The 12548-nt window shown below is 41.5% G+C and overlaps 1 protein-coding gene and 1 pseudogene across 2 annotated transcripts in view; one reads left to right on the top strand and one right to left on the bottom strand.

The window, feature by feature from the left end:
- Positions 1 to 12548, bottom strand: part of LOC138804111 (signal peptide peptidase-like 2A) — a 106001-nt gene that overhangs the window by 62224 nt on the left and 31229 nt on the right. The gene's annotated exons all lie outside the window — the stretch shown is intronic.
- On the top strand, positions 4433 to 4747 carry LOC138804105 (peptidyl-prolyl cis-trans isomerase A pseudogene; annotated as a pseudogene).

The following is a 12548-nucleotide window of genomic DNA, read 5'->3' as shown; positions in this document are numbered from 1 at the left end:
AATTCCAGTTTTCTGAGTGGTTTATTGGTGACAAGACTCATGGACTTTTCTGCGCACGCTGGCTTTGAACCATGTTCCTCAGATCTCAGCCTCCAAGTAGCTAGGATTACAGGTGTGAGTCACCAGTGCTAGACTTGCTTTGATTATTTTTGAGAGAGGGTCTCATGTTTTTGAGTGGGCCAACCTAGACTATGCCTCTTACTTATACTGGGATGATAGAAGTGCACCACCATGCCCGGCTCTTTGTTTTTTGGTGGCGTTGAAGCGGGTAGTCTTGTTTAGTTTTTTTGCCCCAGGAGGTTTTCAATCTTCATTTCTTTATCTTTACCTCAAGTAGCTGGTATTGAAGGCCAGCCAGAAATTGGTACCCAGCTTTGGTTATGGGAACAAGAAGTAGCATATGCTGCTGCTCAGTGGCTTCTGGAAATTTCTGTCCACATTAAAGAGACATAAGGACCTCCTTTCCTCCCTGATTTTTTTTTCCTCCTTATCTTTCCCTTTTTCTCTCTTCCTCTTCCTTTCTCCTGTCCTTTCCCCTTCTCTCCTCCCCTCCTTTCCTTTCCCTTCTCCCTTCTTCCTTTTTCCTTTGCTAAAGTTTTAACCCAGGGCCTTGTGTATATTAAGCAGAGTTTCTATACCTCCAGATCCCAGGCAGCTATTACTTTGACCCAGCTGCATTAAAGCCATAATTAACCTGGGAGCAGATGTGGCCATTTTTCTTGGAAAGGTAAGACAAAAAATATCTACTACATCCTCAGCAAGACACAGGTAAATATTTCTCAGGGTTTTCCTACCAGATCAGTTCTTCATGAGAGTCCTATCAAGAAAGCAAAACTGGAAGAGGAAGGAATTTACTTAAGGTCATAAAAGAAGGAGACAGAGAACCCAATCCCAGAGTTGTGCTCTGTATTCTACATCCACCACGCCTAAGACCTTTAAAGAAACTAAAAATCCCATTGGTGAAACACTGACTGAAATGTGTTATGTTATATAAGCAGGCCTTTTCTGATGTTCTTGAGATTCTGGAATATTCAGGGGATATAGCAAGAGAGGAACTACAGCCTGTTGGGATGCATTTTTGTTTTGTGGTCCTTTAGCAAATCATGTATCAATCCTCGTATCCAGATTTGGGATATATGCTAGACAGCACCAATGGAGTAATCAATTCATTCGCATTTTTAGTTCCAAAAAAACATTAATGTGCTCATCAAGAAAAATTGCAAAAAACCAAAAAACAAGGCATCATCAATATAAATATTCTTTTTAGAATTGGCAAAATGGGGCTAGAGAGTTCCTGTTTTTAGAATACAGACAGAAGAGAGCTCAGCGCTCAGTGTTACTGGTCTCTGCACTTCCTTCCTGCATAGAAGTAGAACTAGTACAACCACGTAAGGAGTCCACAATAGTATTTGAAACAGTAGCTAATATTTATCATAAGCTCAGCCTGGACCTAGCCCTGGGATAATTGTTTCTTACCCATTACTTAATTTAATTGTTTCTTAGTCCAGCAAGTAAAAGTTTTAGGGTCCCTAGTTTACTGATGAGTAAAGTGAGATTAAAGAGAGTAAGCAATTTGTCTGAGGTCACATAACTACTAAGTGTCTGAATTGAGACTGGAATGCAGATGTATCAAGCTCTTAAATTTATGTTCTTTATTTGCAGGGGGAGGAGGCTTGAACTCAGGGCCTGGGTGCTGTCCCTTAGCTTATTCACTCAAGACTGTGCTCTACCATTTGAGCCACAACTCCACTTCTAGATTTTTGCTTATTAATTGGAGATAGGAGTCTCACAGATTTGTCTTCTCCAGGCTGATTTTGAACTAAGATCTTCAGATTTTAGCCTTCTGATTAGCTAGTATTATAGGTATGAGCCAGTGGTGCCTTTCTCCTTTATGTTCTTAACCACTATACTAGTAACTCAGTTCTGATTTTTTGTTTGTTTTCAGTTCTTGTTTTTGACACAGGGTTTACCTAGGCTACCATCAAACTCATAATCCTCTGTCCTCTGTCTCCAGAGTGCTGAGATTATAGGCATGAAACACAAAGTCTGACTGCCAGTAAATTATTTGATAAGGCCTGATTTCTTGCTGCAAAGAAAAAAAAGACATTTTATTCAGTCATCATTTATCAGCTCCATTTCTTCCTGGGGGGCTTTCTAAAAGCAAAACATTGTTATACATACTACAGAGTGACCTGTCTTAAATTGTCACTGTATTCTTTATGTTACCATTGCATAACTAGTCTTTATACAGTCTTTGCGAATTATACTGCTGGATAATGGATTTTAAATTGCATGTTTAAGTAGACCAAGAAGTCTATGGTTAGTGGGTTATATTTAAGAAGCCACAGAATAGATAAGGTGCCCAATTAAAGAGAACGTTTCCTCCAAACCCCTAATTTGTGTTAGGATATTCAATTACCATCCTTTCTGGGCAGGCATAAATTTTGACCCAGTAGCAATGAAGAAGTCTGGCCCAGAAGCTTGCAGACTCGGAATTATTTATCAGAAGGTATTACTTAACTCACATTTGACACAACTGTTTATGTTCACAGACAATTCAGGGTTATCTGAATTTAGAAGAGGTTGGCTGATCTTTGATTAACCTGACGTAATGGGTAGAATTCTAAGATAACAATGTCAGTTTGCTAGCATCTTAGTTTGCTCACCTCATAAACTGGACCACCAGGTATTGAGGTCCTGGCAGCTAGGGTGTAGCTCAGTAGAACAGTACTTGCTTTGCATGTGCAAGGCTCTGAGTTTAATCTCTAGCACTATAAAAAAATCTTATTGATTTGAAGAAATAAACATCATGACCACATAAGTTGCCATATTACTTTTTACAAGGATTGTAAGGTTTAAGTGTAGATTTCACTATAATCTCATGTTGATTTTTTTCCCTAATCATATTAGTATAATGTGGTACCCAGAAAGCTTTCTGATTTAGTAGGTTTGTATTTCTTGATTCCTATGACATATTGCTGAGAACATTTTGCCAATCTTTGGGAAAGCCTAAACATTTTTGCCCTGAAGACTAGCAGAGGAAACACTATAGCTAGATATTGATGATGCACACACACTAGCAATGTATGCATCTCAGGCTGTATTTCTAGTATTAGGGTAGTTGGAGATAAAGACCCACATATACACAGACCACAATATGAGTTGTCAGGCTTCTGCTTGGACCAGACATGATTTCATCAGTACGTCAAGAAAACACCACTGTGCATTGCTCTACCATGAGGAACAACATTTATTCTGTTGTTTTATTTTGTTTTGAGACCAGGTCTTATTTTACAGCCTAAGCTGGCCTGGAATTTTCTATATAGCCCAGGCTGGCCTCAAACTTGAGGCCCTCTGTCTCGGCTTCCCAGATCATGGGGTTTGCCAGTCATGGGGCTTGAACTCAGGGCCTGGGCACTGTCCTGAGTTTCTTTTGCTCAAAGCTAGCACTCTACTACTTGAGCCACAGTGCTACTTCTAGGTTTTTCTGTTTATGTGGTATTGAGGAATCGAACCCGGGGCTTCACGCATGCTAGGCAAGCACTCTACCACTAAGCCACATTTCCAGACCCATATCTATCTATCTTTCTTTCTTTCTTTCTTTCTTTCTTTCTTTCTTTCTTTCTTTCTTTCTTTCTTTCTTTCTTTCTTTCTTTCTTTCTTTCTTTCTTTTTCAGTTGGTCGTGGGGCTTGAACTCTGTGTCTGGGTGCTGTCCCTGAGCTCTTCAGCTCAAGACTAGCGCTCTACCACTTGAGTTACAGCGCCATTTTCGGTTTTCTAGTTGTTTATTAGAGATACGAGTCTCACCCCACAGATGTTCCTGCCCAGGCTGGCTTTGAACCATGATCCTCAGATTTTAGCCTCTGAGCGGCTAGGATTATAGGTGTGAGCCCCCAGTGCCTGGCTTCCTATATATATATATATATATATATATATATATATATATAATTGTAAAAATACTGTACAGAAGGGTTACAGTTACATAAGCAAGGTAATGAGTACATTTCCTATCAAGCATTGTTGCCTCTTCCTTTGTTTTTCCCCTACCATCTCTTCCCTCTCACCTCCACAACTACACTCCCATGCCTGTCCCCCCCCCCCATTTTTTCTTTTTTTTTCCTTTTTTTATTGTGAAAATACTGTACAGAGGGGTTACAATTACAGGGACAAGATCATGAGTACATTTCTTATCAAGCATTGTAGCCTCCTCCTTTGTTTCCCCTTCCCCTCCCTTCCCATCCTCCCCCCCCCACCCCCCTCTATTTTTTCTTTAGTACCAATGATCTTAAGAAAGCTGAGATGCTTTGCAGATGGTTACCAGCTGCCAGCCATGTTCAACCCCACCGTGATCTTTGACATCGCGCTCTGAGCACTGGAGAGAAAAGATTTGGGTATAAGGGATCCTGCTTTCACAGGATTATCCCAGGCTTCATGTGCTGGGGTGGTGACTTCGCATGCCATAATGGCACTGGTGGCAAGGCCACCTATGGAGAGAAATTGGAGGATGAGATTGTCATCTTGAAGCATACAGGTCCTGGCATCTTATCTGTGGCCAATGCTGGACCAAACACAAATGGTTCCCAGTTTTTCATCTGCCCTGTCAAGACTGATTGGTTGGACGGCAAGCATGTGGTTTTTGGGAAGGTGAAAGAGAGCATGGAAGTGATGGAAGCCATGCAGGGCTTTGGGTCCAGGAATGGCAAGACCAGCAAGAAGGTCACCATTACTGACTGTGGACAACTCTAATACATTTGATTTGGTTTACCGTAACCACCAGACCATTCCTTCTGTAGCTCAGGAGCGTACCCTTCCACCCCATCTGCTTGCAATATCTGCAATCTTTGTGCTCTCACTGCAGTTCTTTGGGTTCCAGGTTTTCCTTACCTCCCCTCCAAATCTAGCTGGAATGCTGAGTTAAGCTTATGATTATGAATAAAAACTAAACAACAACAAAGAAAGCTGAAAGTAGGGTTGGGAATGTGGCTTAGTGGTAGAATGCTTGCCTAGCATGCATGAAGTCTGGGTTCAATTCCTCAGTATCACAAAATAGAAAAGGCTGGAAGTGGCACTGTGGCTCAAGTGGTAGAGTGCTAGCCTTGAGCAAAAGAAGCCCAGAGACAGTGCTCAGGCTCTGAGTCCCAGCCCCAGAACTGGAAGGAAGGAAGGAAGGAAGGAAGGAAGGAAGGAAGGAAGGAAGGAAGGAAGGAAGGAAGGAAGGAAGGAAGGAAGGAAGGAAGGAAGGAAGGAAAGGAAGGAAGGAAGGAAGAAAGAAAGGAAGAAAGAAAGGAAGAAAGGAAGGAAGGAAGGAAGGAAGGAAGGAAGAAAGGAAGGAAGAAAGGAAGGAAGGAAGGAAGGTGTAAAAAGATCCAGTGACAGTGAACTGAATAGAATGTTTTTCACCTTATTTCACACATAGAAATCGGTATTAACAAAATCATTAATATATATATATATATATAATATATATATATAATATATATATATATTAATATATATATATATAAGCTCAAAAACAAAAAGATAAAATAAAAATTCTCAAGAAATGTAAGCTGGGGGCTGGGAAGGTGGCTCAGTGGTAGAGCGCTTGCCTTGCATGCTTGAGGCTCTGGGTTCGATTCCTCAGCCCCACATAAGCAAAAAGAAAAAAGCCGGAAGAGGCGCTGTGGCTCAAGTGGTAGAGTGCTAGCCTTGAGCTGAAGAGCTGAGGGCCAGCACCCAGGCCCAGAGTTCAGGCCCCACATGACCAGACCTAAAAGAAAGAAAGAAATGCAAGCTGTAGTCATAGCAAGGAGGAGCTGAAACTTTGTTGCACGTAGGAGGAAGCAAAGTGACTCATGCCTTTGCCACTGGGCAAACCTAGGGACGAGAGCTGAGGCTGTGTCCTGTGCCTGCATGGAGTTGCAAAGTTACCATGATGTCTAACAGTAAGGACCAAGAAAGTCCAAGAGCCCAGAGTTACTGTAAATGGGAGCCAATTTGACATAGATGGAGACCTTAGGAGCTCCCTGAAACTAGGGATACCATACATTTTGGACTGTCCCAAACCAAGAAATAAGCATGAAAACTTGTGGTTTTCTAGGGCTCAAACACGACAATGAAAATCACAATAAAACTATAAGGAAGCTTCTATCATCCAGGTATTCATGGACACCACAGAAATTATAATTCTAGCAAGAAGAAAAACTCAAAACAGAAGCTGTAAGTTACATAAAGAACATATTTATGTTTAAGGAGGTTGAAAGAAAAAAAAGTTAAGCTAGGCATGGTGGGTCATGCCTATAATTCTAGCTGCTTGGAAGGTTGAGATTGGAGGTTTGTGACTTGAAGGTAGTCTGGAAAGAACAGTCTAGAAATACCATCTCAACAATAAACAGTTGGTAGAGGTAACATTGCATTTACCATCCCGACTACCTGGGAAAAATAATAGGAGGATCACAGTTTAGGCCTAGGCAAAAAGTTAGACCTAATCTGAAAAATAAAGAAAGTAAAAAGGGCTAGAGGCATGGCTCAAATGGCAGGGCATCTATCTAGCAAGCATGGGACCCTGAGTTCAATCCCAAGTACAAGGACAAGTTAATATCTAGATACATGCAGTGAAATGGGATAACAACAAAAAGTGTAAAATTAAAAGATTAACCAGAAAGGAAAGACAATCCAATATTTTTGGCAGTCCTGGGGCTTGAACTCAGGGCCTGGGCACTGTCCCTGAGCTTCTTTTGCTCAAGGCTAACACTCTACCACTTAAGCCACAGCACTACTTCTGGCTTTTTCTGTTGATGTGGTACTGAGAAATCGAACCCAGCGCTTCATGCATGCTAGGCAAGCACTCTACCACTAAGCAGATTCCTAGCCCCTTAATCCAATTTTTAATCAGAAAAGTTGTTGAGCCTGGCCTATAATCCTACTCAGGAGGCTGAGATCAGATGATTACGATTCAAAGCGAGCCTTGGCAGGAAAAGTCCATGAGACTTTCATCTTAGTTAACTAGCAAAAAGAGGGATGTGAAGTTGTGGCTCAAGTGGTAGAATACCAGCCTTGAGCTAAAAATCCAGTCAAGAGCACAAAGCCCTGAATTCAAGCCCTAACACACACACACACACACACACACACACACACACACACACACACACACACACACACACACACACACACACACACACACACACACACACACACACACACACACACACACACACACAGAGTCAGAGAACAGTAGAATTAATACCTTCAATAGTTGAGGGTGTGGCTCAAGTGGTAGTGTACCTAACTAACAAGTATAAGGCCAAGTTCAAATCCTAGCATTGCCAAAACAATACCCAAAACCGTTGGCAGATATAGAAATATTGAGAGTTAATTATCCATAGGTAGCTTCAACAAGAAGAAAAATAAACCCAGAAGGATGAGTAGACAAAGAGAAGCAATGAACTTTCTTGAAAGGAAAAAAAAAAATCACACCTGAAATTGAAAAAGTATGTAAATTGGGTAATACATTTCAATATCAAATACAATATTGAGAGACAAATTCTTGCATCTGCAATTTCTTTCCAGTAGACACTGAGGCTGATGTTATAACGGTCATAAGACATCTCAAAAGCGTTTGCCTTTCTTAATGTAATGTCCAGACTTGTACCACAAGTAGCATAAAGTCTAAAAAATGAAAATTATACACTCCCACAGTCATAATTAAGTCTACAGTTAGGGGCTGAGTAAAAACGAGGGTCAGCTTTTAATTTATAATTAACTTTTAAATTCCAGTAAGTGTTAATGCCTAAACTGAGATGGAATTCCTAGTATTAATCCAGAATAAATGACTTCAATCTCTAAACATCCTAAACTTGGTCTGACGTGAGGTGGTCTCATTACCTTTGACTTTTTGTGACCTCTCAAACTTCTTTCTTGAATTAAAGGGTTTGGAGACAATTACAATACTTACTATTGCCAACCTGTATTTCTGTGGTTGTAATGGGCATATTAACAGGTCTGAAGTTGACCTCAACTTTTAAACACCTTATCATTTGATATCTCATTTGAACCTGTTATTTTCTCCTTGCGTCTGCCCAGGGCATTTTTCTTTATATGAAGTCAGGTGAGTTACTTCAAGGTGAAAATAGGTGTTCAAATGAATTTTAGCCACTTATTGTTAAGTACAGGGTATTTACTCAAATAATTTAGGAAATATTAGTTTCATTTAGAAAACATATGGCCCTATTTGCCTGAGGCTCCCATTTTTAACTGTGAGGTCACCCAAGATACTGATGGGAAGGTATGAGTTAAGATGTGGTATGTGGAATATAAAAGTTTGACAGGAATATGAGACATGGGAAACTGGATGGGGCAAGCTTATAGGTGTCTCTACTGACAGATCTGAGCTGGGATTTGAGCTGTTACAGAGTAGCAACCTATTTAGGCAAATGATGTACCAAAAACCACATTTCAGAATAATAAAGGTATCAAAATACCATCTCCTCATTTTTACAATTTCTTGACTATTCTTTATTATCCATACCAACGCTATTTATCTGTTTTGAGAATAAACTACAACAGACATTTAGATTAAAAGTTGGAGTGAGCCTGTCACTCAGCATGCTTGTGTCCTGCCTTTCTCAGCATCAATCAATGTGTTCTTTGGAATGCAAATTTTAACATTTGCCTATTCAAAACATAACTGGAAAAATAACATTGCTGTCAAAAATCATAAAATTCGTGATACGTGATTTTCCTGTCATCATCCAATTTGAATAAAATCAGCATCATTTTGACATTATAAACCACTTTTTAGTGCTTCTATGACCTGATATTTCTGATATTCACTGACCTGATATTTCTTTTTCAATTATAAGAAAAATAATAAGAGCCGGGCGCTGGTGGCTCACGCCTGTAATCCTAGCTGCTCAGGAGGCTGAGATCTGAGGATCGCGGTTCAAAGCCGGCCCGGGCAGGAGAGACCCTGAGACTCCTATCTCCAATAAAAAACCACCAGAAAACCGGAAGTGGTGCTGTAGCTCAAGTGGTAGAGCGCTCGCCTTGAGCTGAAGAGCTGAGGGACAGCGCCCAGGCCCAGAGTTCAAGCCCCACAGCCGACCCCCCCCCCAAAAAAAAAAGAAAAATAATAAGAGAGAAATATCTTTGTGACCTAGCTGTAGATTAAATAAGATGCACAAACTATAAATTAGGACTATGTATGGCAGCCTTTATTATTCATTGCACAAGCCAGTGGGGGACATTTCCTTTGATTTTGGTGTTGTATAATGTAGTAGCCTGATGAGAAATGGATAGATCTGAGGAGCTACCATATGCAAACTTATATATATATAATACAGCAAGGTGAGGCATTTTCAATGTGTAAAACCAACTAAGGCATTGTCCATGCTTGCAATACCAAGCTACTTGTGAGCTGGAGGTGGAAGCCAGCCTGGCTGAGCAAAAAGTCAATGATCCTTCATTTCAACAACAACAAAAACAAAACTACAAAAAACTGGGTGTCTTCATGTATACTTGTCATTCCCACTATGCAGGAGACATAAGTAGGAGAATAGAAGTCCAGGCAATCCTGGGGGAGAAAAAACTTTAGAGTCTACCTGAAAAATAAGTAAAACAGAAAGGACTGGGGTGTGTGGCTCAAGTGGTAGAGAGAATGCTAGCCAGATCAAGGTTCTAGGTTCAAATTCTAGTATGGAAAAAAATTGCTATCTAGGACAGTACAAACAGAACATCCAGTAGAAATATAGACAAGCCACAAATGCAACCAGCCATGTGTTATTTTCTTCTAGTAGCCAGACTATAAAAGTGAAAGTAATGGGCTGGAGATATGGCTTAAGTGGCAGAGTACCTGTCTAACAAGCATGAGGCTCTGAGTTCAATCCCCAGTACCACTAAAAAGAACCCTTAAATAAAAGTGAAAGTAAGCCGGGCGCTGGTGGCTCACGCCTGTAATCCTAGCTGCTCAGGAGGCTGAGATCTGAGGATCGTTCAAAGCCAGCCCGGGCAGGAAAGATCGTGAGACTCCTATCTCCAATAAACCACCAGAAAACCGGAAGTGGCGCTGTAGCTCAAGTGGTAGAGCACTGGCCTTGAGCTGAAGAGCTGAGGGACAGCGCCCAGGCCCAGAGTTCAAGCCCCACGACTGACAAAAAAAAAAAAAAAAAAGTGAAAGTAAAGAAGTAAAATTAAATTTGAAAACAGTTTAATGCAGTACCTCATTTCAATATATACTCAATGTAAACTGGGCGCCGGTGGCTCATGCCTGTAATCCTAGCTACTCAGGAGGCTGAGGCTCATGCCTGTAATCCTAGCTACTCAGGAGGCTGAGATCTGAGATCATGGTTTAAAGCCAGCCCCAGCAGGAAAGTCCGTGAAACTTTTTAATCTCCAATAAAAGCCACCAGAAAACCGGAAGTGGCGCTGTAGCTCAAGTGGTAGAACGCTGCCTTGAGCTGAAGAGCTGAGGGACAGCGCTCAGGCCCAGAGTTCAAGCCCCATGACTGACAAAAAACAAAAACAAAAAAACAAAAAACATATACTCAATGTAAAAATTTTTGTTTTAAGACAAAAACCTCACTGTGTAGTCTGGACGGTTCTTAAATTCTCAATCCTCTACTCTCCAGTGCTGGGATTATTGGCATGTGTCACCATGCCTGGCTAATATAAAGATTACTTACGAGCTGTTTTGTATTTTTTGTTGTATTGGTTCAGTATCTGACCCCAAATTTATTTTCCTTTACCCAAACCACAGGAAGCTCAGTCACTTCCTGACTTTGAAGGGTTGACTACTCTAGTTCATGGTATCTATACATATATCAAGGTCCTGCCCAGGTCATTTTTATTGGCATATATATATATATATATATATAAATATATATATATATATATATATATATATATATATATATTTTCGGTTGGTCGTGGGGCTTGAACTCGGCCTGGGTGCTGTCCCTCAGCTCTTCAGCTCAAGGCTAGTGCTCTACCACTTGAGCTACAGCGCCCTTTTCAGTTTTTTTTTTCTGGTGGTTTATTGGAGATAAGAGTCTCATGGCCTTTCCTGCCCATGCTGGCTTTAAACCATGATCCTCAGATCTCAGCCTCCTGAGTAGCTAGGATTACAGGCGTGAGCCACCAGCACTCGGCTGGCATATATTTTTTGTACAAGGGAGCTTCACTGTGACATTTCCATATTTGCGTATAATGTACCCCTCTCAAACTCACCCCCTTTATTATTCTATCATCTACCCTCTATCATTCTCTCTCACACACACCCTTTATCATCTACTATCCTCCTTGCTTAAAATATTTTCAACAGGTTCCACTGTTCTGTTTTTTCACATAGACCATATTCACTCTCATCCGTTGCTGCTTCCCCCAAGCTGGTACCTAACCCACAACATAGCCTGTTTGCCATTTTTTAGTGCATATTAATTACAAAAGGATGTTTACACATTTTTATATGATTTTGAGTGGATATTAGCCTGCAGTATGCAGGATGCTGCAACTTAGTTTACTTAATACTGCTTCACTAGCATCATTCTGCATGAGTCACATAGCACTATTTTATTTTTCAATATTTTATTTTCCTTTGTAAATGGCAAAAAAATGCGACTCAGATTAGTTAGAGAAGAGTAAGGAGAGAAGAAGGGAAAGGAAGGTTAAGAAAGGGCAATAGGAGTCTAGGCACCAGTGGCTTAGGCCTGTAATCCTCTGGGCACCAATGGCTTATGCCTGTAATCTTAGCTACTGAATGGGCTGAGATCCAGAGGATTGCTGTCCACAGCCAATGCTTGCAAAAGAAGTTCAGGAGAGCTGGGAGCCAGTGGCTCACGCCTGTAACCCCAGCTACTCAGGAGGTTGAGATCTGAGGATCGTGGTTCAAAGCCAGCCTGGGCAGGAAACTCCATGAGACTCTTATCTCCAGTAAACCACCAGAAAACTGGAAGTGGCACTGTGGTTCAAGCGGTAGAGTGCTTGCCTTGAGCTGAAGAGCTAAGGACAGCACCTATGCCCAGAGTTCAAGCCCCACAACCGACCCCCCCCCCAAAAAAAAAGTTCATGGGAGTCCATCTCCAAAATAACTGGCCAAAGGTCTGACTAGAGGTGTGGTTCAAGTGGTAAAACACCAGCCATGAACACATAAGCTGAGAGTGAGATGCCCTGAGCTCAAGCCCAGTACTTTCAAAAAATTGGGGGGTTGGTGATGGGCTGGGAAGGTAGCTCAATGGTAGATTGCTTGCCTTGCATGCATGAGGCCCTGGGTTTGATTTCTCAGCACCACATAAGCAGAAAAAGCTGGATGTGGGCTGGGAAGGTGGCTCAGTGGTAGAGCACTTGCCTTGCATGCCTGAGGCCCTGGGTTCGATTCCTCAGCACCACATTAGCAAAAAGAAAAAAGCCGGAAGTGGCGCTGTGGCTCAAGTGGTAGAGCGCTAGCCTTGAGCTGAAGAGCTGAGGGACAGCGCCCAGAGTTCAAGGCCCACAACCGGACCCCCACCCCCCAAAAAAAGAAAAAGCTGGATGTGGTCCTGTGGCTCAAGGGGTAGAGCTGAAGAGCTAAGGGACA

The sequence above is a fragment of the Dipodomys merriami genome, unplaced genomic scaffold (genome assembly GCF_024711535.1).
Source record: "Dipodomys merriami isolate MVZ:Mamm:240054 unplaced genomic scaffold, mDipMer1.0.p SCAF_357, whole genome shotgun sequence".
Classification (NCBI taxonomy): domain Eukaryota; kingdom Metazoa; phylum Chordata; class Mammalia; order Rodentia; family Heteromyidae; genus Dipodomys; species Dipodomys merriami.
This window is presented reverse-complemented; position numbering and strand designations above follow the sequence as displayed.